The sequence below is a fragment of the Olea europaea genome, unplaced genomic scaffold (assembly GCF_002742605.1).
Source record: "Olea europaea var. sylvestris unplaced genomic scaffold, O_europaea_v1 scaffold1278, whole genome shotgun sequence".
NCBI classification, from domain to species: Eukaryota; Viridiplantae; Streptophyta; class Magnoliopsida; order Lamiales; family Oleaceae; genus Olea; species Olea europaea.
Window position 1 is genome coordinate 120,141 of NW_019230234.1, and position 19,603 is coordinate 139,743.

General features: G+C 32.5%; 1 long non-coding RNA gene across 1 annotated transcript; it reads left to right on the forward strand.

The window, feature by feature from the left end:
- Positions 1 to 931: 931 nt before the first annotated feature.
- LOC111374691 lies at positions 932 to 2,900 on the forward strand. Its single transcript, XR_002699177.1, has 3 exons — positions 932 to 966; positions 1,579 to 1,701; positions 2,595 to 2,900. It is a non-coding gene; the product is annotated as an uncharacterized LOC111374691 (long non-coding RNA).
- The last annotated feature ends 16,703 nt before the right edge of the window (positions 2,901 to 19,603 follow it).

Genomic DNA, 19,603 nt, shown 5'->3' on the forward strand with positions numbered 1-19,603 from the left:
TTCAATATGATGAATTATGTCCAAAAAATCCACAGGAATGACGTAAAGAGATTTATTTGTCATCATATTTGTAAATAATTAAAAAAAATAACAAATGCATAAGTGTGATGGAATATCCTCATTTTAAAACATGCAATAGAATATTTGGACAAAATTAACATATTTATATTAGACGTTGTTGCATAATATTTAGGAAAGATTATCCCCATGGAGGAGAAACTATTATTAGTGTAAAAAATAATTTGCAAAACACTATTTCAAAATGAAGCTCAAATAAGGACTTAATTGTGCAAGAAAAGTATACACGAATAAAAAGAATGTTGACATGAGAGTATCATCAAATTCGAGGATAACAATAAGCAGAAGATTAATAAGCAAAAATCCTACCTAACTCTCAAGCCCATCCTATCAAAAATAGAAATACACGTAAAAATAAAACAGACCACCACCATAAGCTCAAACTCACACGAAGAAATGCTTTTTCCCCCTTCTTGGCAACTAAAAATTTGTTTTAGCCGCTTCCCTTTTGGGTAAAATAGACTTTGAATAGCGATCTTGTCACACCCCTCATTTTTTTAGTCAAAGTTATTAAGGACTTAAGTTGAACAAATAACTTTTATGGGACTTAAATTAAAATTTCGAGTAATTGAAGGTTAGGAATGATATAATAAAGGAATCTAAGGATTTAATTTCTATTATGGGAAAAGAAATGACTAAATGTGATATTGTCTGAAGATGGTGGACTTTCCTTGCAATTATTTAATATTTACCCATTAAATAGCATTTATTTTAAGTATTTTCTCATATATTTTGGGGAAAGAGAGAGAGAAGAATCGAGAGAGACCGAGAGGAGGAGGAGGAGGAGGAGGAGGAAGAAGAAGAAGAAGAAGAAGAAGAAGAAGAAGAGGAGAAGAATTTTCAAGCTAGGGTTCTCAAATTCTTCAATTTCTCATTTGGTTTAGAATGGTAAGTATAAATTTATTGAATTAAATTTTTAAGGGTTATGGAAAACTTGCTTTAATTCAAAGTCTAGCAAGAATTATGTGTTATTGATATGTATTTGATGATTAAAATAAGTATATGTCAAAGAAATATGTGTTTGGAAATTAGTGTTGAAGAAAGTGGAAACTTTGGAAATGGGTTTGTGATATAAAGGCATATTATTTGAAATTCTTGGAATTATGTGATGCTAAAAAACTTAAATTAAGGATTTGAGGTCGAAATTCTCCATTTTTTTTTTTTTTTTAGCAATTTTTGATTTTTTTGCAAAACAGGTGCTAGTTTTGAAATTCTGCCCAGAAAGGTGCTATTTCTGTCAATGTCTTTGCTAACAATTTTAATAAACAGAAATTGGTGCCAGTTTTCAATATTCTGGAATTATAGTGCTAGTTTTGCCAATCATCTAATTTTGGTGGACTTTTAGTATTGGAACCAAATTAAGTGTCAAATATTTAACGTTTTAGTATTAAAATAATTTATATAAAGAAGTATATGTTGTTAATGACTCTAAATGGGATTATGAGATTGAAAATAAAATATGTGAAGTTTTCATTAGTAAATTATTATTTCTAATGGTAGGAAAATACTCAAGGAATGCTTGTGAAGGGATATGATTTATTATAGCGAGAGCATAATATCATACTTGGAATTTGAAAGTGATGAGGCGACGAGAATATCGAAACCACGATCGACTATAACTTTGTGAGTGGATATAAACTTATTTTTCAGAAATTAGTATTTATAAAATTTATATTAGTTCAGAAAAATTATTATTTCATACACTTGATTTTACAGCATGATTTTCAGAATAAAGTGGATTTATAATCAGTTGTTCTTTTTAATGTTTGATTCAGTTCATTTAAATTATTTGATTAGCATGTTATATGAATATTAAATATTTCAGTATATTTAAAGTTATTTTAAAACTATCAGAAAGTATCCAGGTGACTGTACCCTAGTCTGCACTTGTGTGAATGTGTTTCTACAGTGTATGACTTCATATGGTTATTAACTCTGCAGTGGTGCAAATGTGCTTCCACAGTGTATGACCATTTCTGGTGATTTTACCCGCTCTACACTATTGTGAATGTGTTTCCATAGTGTATGACCAGAATTACAGAATTTCAGCTTTGCGCGCGTATGAGTAGAATTACAGAATTGCAGAATTGAATAACTTTGCCATGTCTATCGGTGCTAACCGATACATGAGTATAGTTATTCCGGATACCTTTTTGGTATAATTTTTCAGTATTATACAATTTATCATATTTCAGATTATAGAATTCAGTTAATTCAGTTTTCAGAGTAAAGCTTTCAGCCTATAGTATTGACTAATAGCAATATTTCATAGATTTTCATGAATATCAGATTATTCGTTAACTTTACAGCTACTTATCTAGAATTAAGAACAAAGAATTTTATGATGCAATCATGTTTTAGTTTTAAAAGTGTTATCAGATTTCAGAATTTCTCAAAGATTTAATAAAGCTAGAATTTTCAGAAAATATGTAGAAATGGAAAAAGTATATTTATTCACAAATTATCCACTCACTGATCTATAAGCTCATGTGTTTTTTCACCTTTTTCCTTATCAGATAGCAGCTGAATTGAGCAGCTTTGGAGCTTGTCCTTCCGCCATATTGAGCCACGCGTCATAAGTTGTATGGCCTACTTTACCAGACTATGTAGTACATGTTTCTTTGGGTTATATGTAATTTATGTCAGAAAAAGTTATCATGGATTCACTGCATATTTGGCGTTTTTAGTATATTTGAGAATTGTTGGTTGTAAAGAAAGGAAATGTTGATTTGCCGACATTTTATTCGAATAGTTTGTATTTTGAGGGACTAGCGTATCCTATTTATATTATAGGTATTGATTTGAGGAAAATTAGTTGTTGTTCAGTGGTTTTAGTTCATACTTCAAGGAGAATTCTGTCAAAATTTTGTTAAAAATATTCTTCAGTCAAGCAAGTCAAGTTGCCTTGGTGGTGGGTTTGGCGTTTACCTGGTATCTACCATCGGCGCACGACACGTGTCGAATCCATTATGGTGATTCGGGACGAGTCGTGTTAGATCTTGTTTTATTTATTTTTTAATGTGTGGTTATTAAGGGGAAATTTTTTGAATTCACTTATAAAATTATTTTATTTGAAGAATGTATAATTAAAAATGAGATTTTAGAATGAGGCCTAAAGAAGAACTAATGCACTTTGGATTGACAGCAACATCGTATTCAAGCAAACACTTGAATCCACATGCATTTTCCTTTGCCTGCATTTTTTACTTTTTTCTTTCAGCTATGCTACTCAAAAAGGGCTACCTTTTGTTCTTTTTCCTTCGCTTACAGGTCGACAAAAATTTTGTTGCTCTGGCATTATTTATTATTTTAACCTCCTTGGTTTCTTCCAGTTCATTTGGTGGTGGGGTAGGAGAGATTTTTTTTTTTTTTTTTTTTTTTTTTTTTTTTTTGGGGTTTTTTTTTTTTTTTTTTAAAAATTTTTATTTTTGGGGGGGGGGGGGAAGTTTTTTTTTTTTTTTTTTTTTTTTTTTTTTTGGGGTCCTTATTATCTTCTTTCTAAAATTTCATAATTTTCCGCAAACAAGACTCGAATACATGTTACTGATCCAGTAAAATATCGTTCTCTGTTCTTACCATTTATTTTGGTCTTTTGATTATTCTTTTGCTTATTATTTTGAGTATTTTTCATTTTTTTGGTTGATTTTTGGATGGAAACTGTATATGAGACACAGTTGGCAAATTTAGTTAAAGTTGAGGACAATGCCAGACAAAAAAGTGATGGTACAAATCGTTACTTTGGTCAAAGTTTGGGGATTTAACTTGCAATTTTCTCTAAAATTAATTATCTTGACTCGCAACCCACAAATAAAATATGTTACCATATCTCCATGGGTTATCTTTATATGCTCTTTACAATGTCTATGTAAGAGACAACAATTTTTGTATAATCCATATTACGGATTGGTTGCATGTGCTAGGTACCATTATTTTGTCTTGTCTTCTTTTCTTTCCTTATTTATTTAACTAAAGGTAAGGCCATTATAGTTTTTTCATAAAAATAATTATTAATTGAGTAACTAGATTGTCAAACCATAATTTTTTGTTTGTTACACTTTATTGTAATAACAATCAAGGTCTCTAGACTTTATTTATTTTCACCCTTTTGTCCTCAATTTTTCTCGTGCATTCTCGTTCTAAACTTTTAATTAAGGAGCATATATATCTTGTCCCAGATGGTGATTTCAATTTAAATATTCTTTTACAAAACTTTGAAATGAGGAATAAATATTTTTTTCTAAGTTTTATGTTTTTTTTTTTTTGGTTACTCATTTAAAACATTATAGAAAACAAGTCTTTTTATGTTCATATTGCATAATTAGATAGTGGATTTTATATGAGAAATGTAAATAATATTACTTCTTACGTAAATCAACTAAAATAATTTTGAATACGTAAAATTCTAAAAATATTGACGAATGTTGAGGAGGAAGAGAAGCCAAATACATCTACATGTGACGTGGTACCGTTAAGGTAGTGCCACAAATCTTGATAAGTGGGGCGGGATTAAAATTTTTAAAAATAAATAATTAAGGCAATTCAAAAAATAATAAAGTTCGTTAAGGTAGAGCCACAAATCTTGATAAGAGGGGCAGGATTAATTTCTTTTAAATAAATAAATAAGGTAATTCAAAAAATAATAAAGTGCATCACAATTAGGGTTGGATAAAACTCCCGAATCGAATCGAACGGTTCTTCTTAAATTAAATACTCGAATGAGTATCTGAATTGAGAACAGGTAGGTTCGGTTCGATTCTCGGTTCTAGATCAAGAACCAAAGAATCGAATCTGCCTAATTTTTTAATTAATTTATTTTAAATAAATCAAATTATTTTATTTTTTTTATATAAATTTGCTAACTAGTTAATTTAGCTTATTCCCAAAAATATGATTTTCCTATTTCTAATTTTCAATTCAAAGCCAATTTAATCAAATTGACCTAAATCTTATCCAAATCTGTTACTCTATCGTAGTGACGTTTCTACCGTTATGGAGAAATCGAGTTGAAGTTCGACAACACATCTTTTAATTATTTTGAGCTCATTATCTTTATGTGATTTTAAAAATCAAATTTATGAAAAACTCAGCAAAGAGAGACGTAAAAAAAACATAAGATTTGATTATATTATTTTGTAAGAGCTAAGATTAAATATATCATTAGTTGAATTAATGTAACTTTGTAAATATTAAAAAATTTAATTATAATATAGAATTTGGGAACCGAACCCGAATGGTTCCATAATTAAATTTTGATCCAACGGTTTCACTTACTAAATACTCGAAAATTTTGGATTGGATTTGGTTCGATTACTAAATGCCCAAAAATTATGGGTTGGGTTGGGTTCGATTCGGGAGAACTAAAATTTATGGGCTATACCGAACCCTGCCCAGCCTAATCACAATTCCTTCAAATTATTGACATGTGGATGAAACATGTAACAAGATAACACTAGTGGTGTATGTTTACTTAAAATATAGCATAATTTTAGTTCAATTAAAGGATTTTGGACTTGTGCACATTTTAGGCGGTGTGTTATAAGTCTCAATTCAATCTGGTTCAGGATGAATGCTAACGACATGCTTAACACATGCGAGTCGGACCCTTTTAAAATTAAAGTTCTGAATCATTCGGTTTATTTAAACCTATAAATTTGAGTCCCCACGTGATCGAAATCATCAATATAAATATTAAAATTGCACGCAGATAGGAGGACAAATCTATCAAATTACATAATATTTCTTTCCAAATAAAGTAACAACAATGTGCGATTTTAACATCCATGTCGATAGGTTTGATCATATGAGAACTCAAATTTAAATATCTAAATAAGCCGTGGATCCATAACTATATCACATGAAATATTGGAGAATCAACTCTAATTTTTCCTCTTATCTATTAAACTGTAATATGCTAGTAACTTATTTTTGGAGAAAAGCGTGTTGGCTAAGCCTGAAAGAAGAAAAGTTAATTTTAGTTAACCTCTAGTGACAACTTTAAATATTTCACTTCTCTTACTTTTAAAGGACAAATAAAAAACATTATCTTTTAAAAGTATAATTCAGTTTAAAAAGTTTGTTTGTTTATTTTTTTAACATTAAAAATCTTCTTGAAAATGGAAAGATCTAGGACGTACGGGCACCTATCTGAAAAGAACAATGTGCATGGACCAAGTGAGTAGGAATGTAGAATTTATTTAAAAATAAACGTTTTTTTTTTTTTAACTCCAGCCAAACATACAACAAAATCATGAGAAAGTGTAAACTACTGCTTCAAATCTCTTTCTAAAGAGGGGCGTAACGAAGGTCTTTTGCAAGATTTTGTGTAACAAACGGATTCTTAGGGCCATTTTATGTATAAAAAATTTAAACTACTACTTCAAATCTCTTTCCTTGAATCAAGACCGATCCATTTTGACATCAGTACTTGACTGGCACATTCAAGTTCAAACTTTTTTCCCGGGTAAAACTTTTAGCGTAAAGTAATTTTACGCCACACTTTGTAATATAGAGGTAAATAATTACCATGACAGTGAAACCGTAACAAGTGACATCATCATCATAGAAAGATGAGTTATGCTATGTGTACAAAGTTAATTAATAAGGTAATATCTATACCAATCATTTCAAAAACAAATTTTTAAATAATTGAAAATCAATGGCCTAAATTTTGTTAATACTTATTATGTCAATCAAATTTATAAATACACTTTGTACAAATAGCATAATGCTAGAAAGACGGCAAGAAGAAAGGTGTAAACTCAAAGCTTGAATTTAGTGTTAAAAAGTAAATATTAGTGCTTAGGGAAACCCTTGCCCCCCTAGACCATTTAATTTTCTAAATGCAAACCATCAAATGCTTCCTTTTCCAAAGAATAAATAAATGAATAAATAATCACACGAAGTTACTAACTTGTTAACGATAATATTTCTCATTTTCCCTTTTTTTTTTTTAATATAACTTCCCTTTTGTCAGTTTTGCTAAACTTATATTACGATTGACAGTTTTGTTTGCTCCCTTTGACATAATACACAATTGTACCATTAATTTGAACACTTATTCAAATCAATGAAGTCCATTTTGACATCTCAAAGAATGTTAAACTAATTGTACATGGAGATGTACAACTAGCTTAATTCTTTATAATAATAGTTACATCAGCAAAATGATGCAATAATTATGCTGACTATTTGGAAAAATGGCTAATTTTTTGCACACGTCTGAGTCTTATTTGTTAATAACTTTGGTTAAACTATTATGTCATTGTGTTACTTGTCTAACATGTTCTGTCGTGTATTTGTAATCAAATTTTATGTAATACTGAAAATGGCCATGATCGAACCATTAGGAAAATTATGACAAGGGCAATTCTTGAATTTGGTTAAGTTAATAAAAGTTGAGTTTGTATCATATTCGGCCAAATATTTGTATAAGTTTCAATAGTCAAATAACGCAAGTGAATAAATAAACTTGTTTTACTCGTCGAGTAGATGATCGTAATATATTTGTATTCTCAAAACAAATTCCGAATGAATGAAAAAATGTTATTCAATCTATAGAGGCTGAGAGATTACGGATTCCTTGGGCATTTGGCTACTACATGAGCGTCTAACTGGGCAATTAGCGAAAGGCCTGAAGAGATGTACTTCTTCGTGAAACATGCTAAATTTTGGAACGTGTCTCTTTAGCGACAACCCCTAAACCTCTATAAATTGAACACTTTGGGTACTATCAGTGAAACTTCCAAAGAAGTGGATTAGTGTCAATATAATTTAATGAACGTCTCTAATGCTCTATCTACGTTCCTTTCCTTTTTTATTCAACCACCTTGTCTTTTCCTCCCAACTTGTATGTCATCCCATTTCTTTTTGTTCTCAATATTTTGCGTTCCAATTTGTTTTTAATATATTGGATACTCCAATTAAGCAAAAGCTCAACAGCCATTTTCTTCTTCTTTTCATTAGAACGCGGCTGTCGTTTGCGAAAAATTAGGTGAGGAGAGTGTTAGGAGTATGACTAAAATAAGAGTCTTTTGAAGAGGCGTATTCGACTTGGACTAGGAGAATATTAACCTAGGGATTAAGGAAACTAAATTGAATAAGGAACAAAATCCTGTTGAAATTGGATCTTCTAATTGTAATATATTTTCTTACCTTTTAGGACTCTTCTAGGGTTGACCTATAAATACGAGATTACTCTGGTTAGTTTGTAAAGAGTAATATATAAGCAGTATTGCTAGTCGGTCTTGTGTCCTCCATATTATTAAATAAATAAACATCGTTCCTTTGCATTTACCCTTTGTGTTCTTTCTTTACAAATTCAATCTTATGTTTTCGTGATGTGATCTAGTATACTTCAATATTGTCATTAAATCTCGTTCCTTAAAATTCAATTTCGAATCAACGTGTGTTATAGGAGTTTTCGCGCCCAACAAGTGGTATCAGAGCGAGGTTGTTGATTTTCTGTGGATTGTTTGAGATTCTTTTGAGATGTCTGGGTTGAAGTATGATGTTCCGCTGTTAGATCGCAATACAAGGTTCTCTTTGTAGCAAGTAAAGATGATGGCTATTTTGGGGCAGTTGGATTTGGATGATGTTGAAAAAAAATTGACCTAGAACGCTTAGATATGCTAGAAAATTTGACTTACGTGATATAATATCAAGTTCAAATTTTATGCGTTACCAAGTTTACATTCTAGATTTCACTTTAACCAAATTGGCCTTACGTGCGGAATTAATCTAATTAAAGCAACAAGTCGCTTTAATTAATTGTCTACGTGATTAATCATACAAGTCAATTAGCCTATGTTGGAATGCTGCAGTTTGTATATTAAGCAAAGCAGTAAATAACAAATAATATGATGACGGAGAAACCCCAACGTGGGTAAAACTCCGGGATCAAGCCAATTACCTCCACTATACCAATTTAGCAAGTACAAGTTATAACAAACTCCGTACCCAATCAGACTCGCTGTTCCAGTCTCACGATCTACTATTGTAGATACTTCTAGCCTCTTGCTAGACTTCCTGATCTACCTCATGCAGCCCAATCTGCTGTCCACTACAACCTCCTGGTCCTTAGCTGATTGTATCACCAAGTGGAACACCAAGAATCGTCCGTTCATGTGCTTGTAACTGTGCCTCAATCCACCTCTCTTAATCCTCCAATGAGAGAGTCCATTCCTTAATAGATTAAGGAAGTAAGGTGTTTTGGGTTATGTAGATTCAATATTTTTACCCAAAACAACGGTTATCGGATCACAAGATTGATGTAGATGAAATCTCCAATTAATTGCACCTTGGATCTCTTTAAAGATGTTATGAATATTTTTTTTCAATGAAAGAATTATGTAGCAACCTCTTCAATTTCATCCTAGGGCTTGAGTATTTATAATTGAAGGTGTCTAGGTGGTATGGACCGACTAAAACACTTTAAAAATGTGAAATAGGGTTTTTTCTGCATAGGAGTGTCGCTCGAGCAAGAATCGAGCGAGAGCTATTCTGTTTTTTTCGCTCAAGCGAAATGTCGCGAGAAGCGAGCGACAGTGAGTAGTTGTCAGTATTTTTATCATAATATTCTCTTCCGATATTCGATTGAGGTGATTCAAGTTGCATTGGATAGATAACTTAAAGGGCTACAATACTTTAGAAATAGTATTGTCCAAATTCCAAAGTTTTCTATGCGAAAAATGCATTTCAAGTTATGACTAAAAATTCGGAACATAATTTGTGCGGCTCTTTGATTTCCTTTAGACTTCCAATTGCATTCCGATGATCTTGTGTGGTCTTATTGGACATCTTGGACTCCTTCAACAACTCGAACACTAATTTACCTCATGACTTTTACACCAATGTTCAATTAAGTCCCTGACTTTTACAATTATACAATTTAGCTCGTTTTGTCCACAGAATCGCTAATTACACTTTTAGACCTAATAGATGCGTTGCTGGGAATTGAGAAGATGTCAACTAGTTGGACAATGGAGGAGAAACAACTGAAAGATCAGAAGGATGTTTCATTGATTCATCTTCATCGTCCAACAATATTTTGCAGGATGTCTTGAAAGAGAAAACGATGGCTGCTTTGTTGTTGAAGTTTGAGCAGTTGTGTATGACTAAGAGTCTTACAAGTAAATTGGCTCTCAAGTAGAAGTTGTATTCATGTTGCATGGTGAAAGGATAGTCGTTGGAAGACCATGTTTCTATGTTTAAGGAAATTGTTGTAGATCTGGAGACGTTGGAGGTTAATTATGATGAAGATGATCTTTTTTGATCCTGTTGTGTTCACTGCTTGGATCTTATACATCGTTTTGGGATACTATCTTATATAGTCGAGATACTTTGACTATAGAAAATGTATATGATGCTTTGCACTCAAAGTAGAAAATGAAGTATTTTGTTAGAGTTACATTAAAGGATGGGGAAGCTCTTGTATCTCATGGTGGTCGACGAAGAGGCAAATCGAGAGTTAGATTTAGCAATGTGACGTGTTACTACTGCAAAAGGAAGGGACATATTCGGAAGGATTGCGATATGTTGCAGGCTAAAGGTGATTTAGCTGTAAATCGTGGGGTGTAACCTTTGAATTCAGACGAAACCAATATAGTTGAGAATTGTTCAGATGGCGAAGAGGTGATGTTGACCATGGTATTTGATGTGGAATATAGGCCTGACGAGGATTGGATTCTTGATTCAGTATGTTTGCACCATATGTGTTCCGATAGAAATTTATTTCAAACACATGAGGTTGTTCAGCAATGTGGAGTTGTAATGGAAAATAGCCAATCTTGCCTTATTGCTGGGATTGGTCGAGTCAGATTGAGGCTGGGGAATGGAACATTTTGAACAATTGATCAGGTTCGACATGTTCCTAACCTGAAAAGGAATCTCATTTTGCTAAGTACCCTAGATGCAAAAGGAAATAAATTCTCTGGAGGAGATGGAGTCTTCAAAGTCCGAAAGGAAGTCCGAGTTGTACTGGAGGGACGAAAAAGATTACAGTTGTACATTTTACAGGGGAATGCAGAACCAATTAAGAGGAGACATTTGGACAAGTTTAGTACCGTGGTGGAAGTTAGCTTGGTACAGTACCTCTTGTGTTGCGCTCTGAGTCGATTCAGAACATTGCTAGGGAGCGTTGTTGATTTCACTTTGCCAAATATTTTAGCGAGTACACTGTGTTAGTTGCTGGGGTAGGACTCATCGAGCGTAGGTACAATGGTATCAGCAATGTCTGAGATGCTTCTAGGGACGTTAAAGGCGACATTTCCAGCAAGGGGCCTTCTGATCAAGCATCTGATTTGGTTCTTGCTACAGGGTGTGCTTCAACCTTGTGTGATCAACATTAATTTCTTGATAGAATTGGGAATCCTGAGAATTGGGTTCGGGTGTCGATTGTGGATGCTGGGTAGAGGACGAGTGTTTGGTTTATATGGAGTGATTACTGTGTTGAGGAGATTCGGCTAGTTAATTTCGATGCAGATAAATTCAAAATCTAGGAGTTTCATTTGTAGCACCGAAATTTGAGTCAAGACGGAGATTGTTAGGAGTATGGTTCAAATAGGAGTATTTTGAAGAGGCGTATTCGACTTGGACTAGGAGAATATTAACCTAAGGCTTAAGGAAACTAAGTTAAATAAGGAAACAAAATCCTGTTGAAATCAGGTCTCCTAATTGTAATATATTTTCTTACTTTTTAGGACTCTTCTAGGGTTGTCGTATAAATACGAGGCTACTCTGGTCAGTTTGTAGAGAGTAACATATAAACTGTATTGCTAGTTTGTCTTGTATTCTCCATATTGTTAAATAAATAAATATCATTCCTTTGCGTTTACCCTTTTTGTTCTTTCTTTACAAATTCAATCTTGTGTTTTCATGGTGTGATCTAGTATACTTCAATATTGTAATTAAATCTCGTTCCTTAAAATCTAGTTTGGAATCAACGTGTGTTATTGGAGTTTCCGCACTCAACAGAGGGGGGAACACTTCAATTAATTGCTTGAATGTTCCTTCATTTTGTAGTGGTCTCCAAATCATCAAATCAATGCCTTTCTTTCTCATTTATTCTTCTTTTCTAGTTCAACCTATACCAAACCAACACATGTTGATTAGCTAATTGATAAGTGTATTTTATACAGTTATTCAAGGCTTTAAAACGATGATATTTAGTTTCTTCTTGAATGAATTATGGTCTAAATTGTTGCATTTGGTGTTGAATAGGTAAAATTCAATAATGGTACAAGAAATTGGAAGAAGCAAAAGTAGGTAAAATTGGAGAAAATGGCTAAGTTGTTAGAGATCCAAAGTTTAAGGAATAAATTGCAAATACTCAAAAGTTGTTTCGGACCTCATGATGAAGATTCACGAGTGCTCGGAGTCAATTGATTAAAAAAAACCTCAAAGGGATGAAATATAATCAAAGTATGATCACACATCAATTTCCAACCGAAAAAAGTTATGCATCGACTTCAGCCTCATATTATGATCCCTTTTTGACATAGCAAATGAACAAATTTGAAAATGATGTCTAAATCAAAGTTGTAGCGCTTTGAGTTATCTTTCCAACACATTTTGAATAGACTCAATAGGACACTGAGGGAAAAAGTTATGATACAAATACTGAAAAAAAATGTAGCCAGAATTTTTCACTAGAAGGTGAGCTGGGCGACTTTAGGGTGCCGAGGTGCCGCCTTGGTGCGTTTAGGACACATTTTTTGCCTGTTTTAAAGTCCATAAAAATCCTACTTTTTACACACAAGAGAAGGCACCGGTAAATACAAATTTCTCACACTTTTAAGGGGGATTTACACATTGAGAGGCAAAAGAACAAAATTGAAAAATTAAATAAGGAATTCAAGGGAGAATATATCGAGAAATTCACCGTATAGAGCATCGATTGGAAGGAGAAGAAATTCTTAGTACAAGTCTACTTTTTCTATCACATCTTTAACACAAAATTCGATGATGTATTCCATGACAATCTATGATCTTTTTTCTTTTTCATTATGAATAGCTAAACCTTTTGTAGAGCGAATAATATAACCAATTGAGATCCTTTATATGTTTTTTTATTTATTAAGATTCTTAGTTTTTATTTTTCCATGTGTTGATTTTACTATGGATTGAATGCATTAAATTACTTAGTTACTAATTTGATGATTTTTCTGAATCCTTTATGAATAGATATATGAGTTTAGGATTTAGATCATATAGTAAAATTCGGTAAATTGGTATAAAGGGTAGAGATACATATACTAATTATTGCTGTCATAATTGAATTGTTAGGATAAAGAATTCGTTTAACTAAATTAGATTTGCATAGAGACGTAATTTAATTAGTTAAATAGACTCAATGAGAATCTGAGAGGGGTAAATTGAATACAATAAGAGATTTCAACCGAACACTACATTAGATAAGAATCTTGATTTAAGATGTAAAGGTGATCTACAGATGAAATCATTCTGTCATAATATTTGTTCATTATTTAAATTTTAAATCACTCTTTATATTAGGGGTGGGCGCGGGTCGATTCGGTTCGGTTCTCTTTAGAACCGAACCGAACCAAACTTTTCGGGTATCTAGTAAATGGAACCGTCGGGTCCAAATATAATTATGGAACCGTTCGGGTTCGGTTCCATTCGGTTCGGTTCCATTCGGTTCGGTTCCGTTCGGTTCTGTACTATAATTAAATTTTTTAACATTTATAACAACGTTATATAAATACGACTAATGATACATTCAATAGTTTTGGAATGTCAGAGATTAGTAAACTATCTTGTTCAAATGATCGCTACGATCAAAGCTTCAGTCGGGGAAAGTCACGGCTTCGATCGGAGGTCAGAGTGTCGGCCGACGATTGTATAGGTTTTGGAATATTAGATAGGCTGCGAGAGTGAGTGCGAGAGTCGAGACAACGTTATGCACTTTATTGTAGGTGCTTAGGGTTATTTAGTGGATTTGATTTGTTTGGCTAAGAAATGAAACAATAAAATGGGTAATTGGGCCAAAAATTAAAAAATTAGAAATGAAACAAATTATTGGGCCAAAAATTTGGATTTAGAAATCATTAATTTGTTAATTTGTTTAGAAAAAATTAAAATTAAAATAATTTGATTTACTCAATATAAAAAAAAATTAGAAAGATTCGGTTCTTATTCGGTTCTTCGGTTCTTAGTCTAGAACCGAGAACCGAACCGTACCCGTCGGTTCTCAATTCAGATACCCGTTCGGGTATTTAATTCGACAAGAACCGTCGGGTTCGGATCGGTTCGGTTCGGGTTCGGTTCGGTCGGTTCAGTTCGGGAGATTTGCCCAGCCCTACTTTATATACATCCACATAGTTTTAAATAATTCTATCAAAAATCACAATATCTAATTCCTTGTTTGTTTTCGATCAAATTAAAATTAGGAATAATTGAACCGATTATTAAACAGTAGTCCTCCTCAGAATAATATCTAGATTCTTAGGTCCACTCTACTATTTGTCACGATTCATACACTCGAGGAACATAAAACCGACAACACTAATATTACTCAATAAAATTAACTAACGAAATTAAAATTGAAGGAAAAATACGTAACAAAATTATGCTCATCAAGAGCCAACAAACAAAGCAATAATACAATAATATTATTGACACACCAAGAAACAACTTCGAAATCATAATTAAAATAAATACTTTAAAATCAGAATAACATCATCCTAATCTTTTTTGTCCCTCTTAATGGAATTTTTTGACGAAAATTGTTATCAGAAAAAAAAAATGTATTAATTAATTTAAGTGTTGGTGATAAGGTCATGGTGAAGAAGAGTTAGCGCATAAGTGTGACAGTTACTTAAATTTATTATAAGAAAATGTAGTGCCAATATTATTCGAACAATGAAGATTTTTCTCTGATTTTTTTTCTAAGTTACCAGATTTTAGGAAACACATGCACAAATGTTCTGTCAATACATTCAGTGTTTTATTACCACAAGGTCCCCTCGAATGTTTTATAATTCCTGTCCACAGAACTGCACAGCTAAATGATTTATTTTCACCCCTTGTCGTTTAGATTAAAATGAATGAATATAATATTTAGATAACGGTACATAAAGTCTTACTCGACCATTTAAACTCTTAAATTAAGTAATTTAACGTGGTTACAAAATCCTGAATTCAAGTTTCTATAAAGATTTGGAGTTATATTTTAAAAAGTCAACTTTGTTAAAAGGAGTCGTCCAAAACCTTATAAGTTGGTCTATATTTTCATCTTTATTCGATATGAAATTATATTTTTAACATGCTTCGTAAGATGGTGGCTCGTTTGAGCAGACCAATTGTGCTCATTTTTGTCAAATTGGTCATTAGAGCTTAATTGGCTCTGATACCATATAAAAACTTAGAGCTCCCTTTTAAAAGGTCAATCTTATTGAGAGGAGTAGTTCAAGACCTTGTAAAGTTGGTTTATGTTTATATTTTTATTTGATGGGGGATGTTACCATGTAAAGATTTAGGGTTCCATCTTAAAAGATCAACTTTGTAAGAGGAGTAATCCAAGATCTTATAAGTGGGTCTATATTTTCATTTTTATTCAATGTGGGATCTTATCTCTTAACAGTTTCATCTTCACTAATTAATTATATATGTATGGATTTTGATAATTAAAAAATAAATTCATCCTAAATGTGAAAGACGTATTGAAGACAATATTTAAGCAATATAGATGAAACCTTATTTGCTCGTGCTTTTATATGAAAAATTAGTTAACAAAAATGATATATTTGTAAGAATTATATGAAACTCTAAATCTTAAGATCTCAAACCTAATTCTTTATTGCCAAGATCCTCAAGTCAAATCATTAAGAGAATTATTAAATACGGAACATTCCTTAATTCATTGGGAATAATTCTTTAATATTGGACCTTGATTCTAGATGAATCTTGGTGATGAATTGCAATTTCTTCATGTTTGGTTTCTTGATCTTTATTCTTTAATATTGCCTTTTTTGTTTCTTGAATTATTGTTCTTGATTTCGGCTTTTTGCTTCATAATCTTGATTGTCTCGCTTGCTTTTTCTTGATTGTTAATTTTCCGTTCTTGATTGTGGGTTTTGTATTTTCCTCTTCTATATATTTTCTTTCGTATTCTTGTGTTGATAAGATGACACAAAGAATGATAATTACATATGAATTGGGAGACCATAAACTATTTATAGTTTTCATATATATATATTAGTTAAATATAACCCATGTGAATCCAATCTCAAGCTTTTATATGAAACCTTACTTGCTAGAGCTTTTATATGAAAAATTGTTAAGGGATAAGATCTTACATCGATTAAAGATAAAATATAGATGAACTTATAAGGTCTTGAGTTATTCCTTTTAACAAGGTTGATCCTTTAAGATGGAACCTCAAGTCTTAACATGTTATCAGAGTTCATTAAACTCCAATGAGCAATTCAATCTGATTAAGACTCAGTAAATGAAGATACAGATTTCAAGTTTGATCTGCTCAAACTAGCCACCATCTTGCAGGGGCATATTAAGGGATAAAATTCTTCATCGATTAAAGATGAAAATATAAACCTTCTTATAAGGTATTGGGTTACTCCTTTTTAACAATGTTGACTTTTTAAGATGTAATTTAAATATCTTTAAGATGTACGGTTGGATAAAACTAGAGATTGGATGCAACTGGACATGATGCTGGTTTGGTGCATTCCTCCAAAGAAGGAATATGATTGAAGGAGATTATTTTGGAATGATTTGATGCTATATCACCCATATTCTCTCCCGCTAATTACAGAAATATTGTAAAGATATGCAACCTTGCCACACTGAGATTTTGGGGTTTCCTTATTACTCCTTTGATGTTCACAATAATTGTTGCTGTCAAGCTGTGATGAGCTAATAAAAATTAGTTAACAAAAATGAATATTACCATGCAAGAACAAAAAGGAACATAGAGAATGGGTCCAATTGACGAGATCGAGATTCCTTTCTTATGGTACTATAACTTTATAAGGTCTCCTTTTTTGTAAAAGAACACCCTTCCTATTCTCGAGAATAAAAAATCACCCTTCTATTAGTAACCCGAATACCATACATCCACCCTCTCTTTGTTAGGTTTCGAAACATTACTCCACCTACTAGGGAGCAGTGACTCTCTACAACAACAACGATTCTACAGGTCTGGGGAGAGGAAAGCGCTTTTTCCAAAGGTAAAAGATTATCACTCACACATTGGGACACTCCGGCACAATTTAAATTCTATAATTAGACTACCCTTTTTGGTTTTCATTACAATATCGAAACATGCTTAGAACTTTAGACGAAAATGATAAACCTTGACAAAGCAATCATGGAAATGTATGTAGTAAATTGAAAGGAACCAAATTCATCAACCTTTTCACATATTTTCATAAATCTCCATGTTGAAATCAATGAGAAAATAAAAATGCGAAAGCGTAGCTTGATCAATAGATCTGAGTGTCTTGAACGGATTATGATCTTCTAATTGTTATGTGATCTTTTTGAAATCTTCTCTGTTGATGGGGATGCAAAGAGTTTTGAAAACTCATGTACAATTGGAGACCATGATCCCATATTAAATAATTGTAATTTGTAGTTATTAGCTTTCAATTATTTTAAATTGACCCCTCATCAATTTAAAATAATCATTCCGGTCTCTACACTTCAATCTCATGACAATTAATGCCCATTAGTCCAAAATTAAACTCAATGGATCACCTTATTGACTAAACCAAAAAAATAGCACCACACATTTTAATATATGTACATGTTTGGCCCCATACGATTGAATTTTTTCCAACAATCTCTCGCTGGGCCATACATGTAGTATTACAAATGTGTGCAACTTTATGAGCTCAAACTTTTGCTATCATTATTAAGGGTATTTCTAAACAATCTCGTCCATAAGTCATATTGATGACACAGATCAATCATAGGAGTGTAGCATGGAAATTACAAGTTATGTGATCCGAACATGTCTATTTCCAACTTGTCCAACCTTATTTCTTAAGTGAGGTTAAATACTGAACATAATAATAGAGTTGAATGAACTGAATACTTCATTTTTGTATAGAAAAAAATATCCAAATGCACAAATATGTCTAAAATAACATAAAGCAACAAGAATACAAACTCTTACTAAAACATGATATCCTCAAGAAATACAACACCCATACGAGTAGTGTGCTTATAAAAGACCTTGGGTGCCAGTCCCTTAGTGAGCGGATCTACAATCATGGAGTTTGTCCCAATGTGCTCTATAAAAATCTGTTCACTCTGTACTCTTTCCTTCACAACCAGGAACTTAATGTCAATGTGTTTTGATTTAGATGAGCTCCTGTTACTGTTGCAATACAGAACTGCTGAGTTATTATCATAATATAACTTTAGCGATCTTTCTATTCCATTTAGAATGCGTAGCCCAGTGACAAAATTTTGCAGCCATATTCTATGGTTAGATGCCTTATAGCATGCTACAAACTCTGTTGCTATTGTAGAAGAAGCTATGAGAGTCTATTTGACACTGTTCCAGGATATAGCTTGATGTGGATCTTATACTGTCTTGGCACCCAGCAAAAAAAGAATCGGAGTACCCTGTGATTTCTAACTGGTCCAATCTGCTACATGTGAGCGTGTAATCCTTTGTTCTCTTTAAATACCTCATAACCCTTTTGGCAGCCTTCTAATGATCCATCCCAGAGTTGCTTAAATATTTGCTCAACGTTCCAACAATGAATGCTATGTTCGGACATGTACAAATTTGAGCATACATTAGACTCCCAATAGCTGATGCATAGGTAATCTTCTGCATTTCCTTAGCTTCAAGGTCATTTTACGGGCATTGTTTGAGACTAAATTTGTCTCCCTTAGTGACAGGGGTGTCACCTAGTTTACAGTCTTGCATGTTAAACCTCTTAAGTACTTTATCGATATAGCTTTTTTATAACAATCCAAGAATACCTCGAGAGCGATCCCGATGTATCTGAATCCCTAATACAAAAGAGGCGTAACCAAGATCTTTCATCTCAAAACTCCTTGATAAAAATCTTTTGGTTTTGTGCAACATGTCTATATCGTTAGTGGCAAGCAGTATGTCATCAACATACAAAACTTGGAAAATATGCTTACTCACAATCATCAACTACATTCATTTCAAAACCAAATGAGATAATGACTTGATTAGATTTGTGGTACCATTGACGGGAAGATTGCTTAAGCCCATAGATGGATTTCTTTAATTTGCAAATCATATTCTTCCGGTCTCTTGACACAAAGTTTTCTGGTTGCACCATATATATTGTTTCATCAATGTCAAAGTGCACAAGTGCCATAATTGTCCTAAAAGAGTCTTTTCGTTGAAACTGGAGAGAAAGTCTCTTTGAAATCAATACCTTCCTTTTGGGTAAAGCCTTTAGCCACAAAACAAGCCTTATATCTTTCCACATTACCATTTGAATCACTTTTGGTTTTAAAAAACCATTTACAACCAATCGACTTCACACTTTTGGGT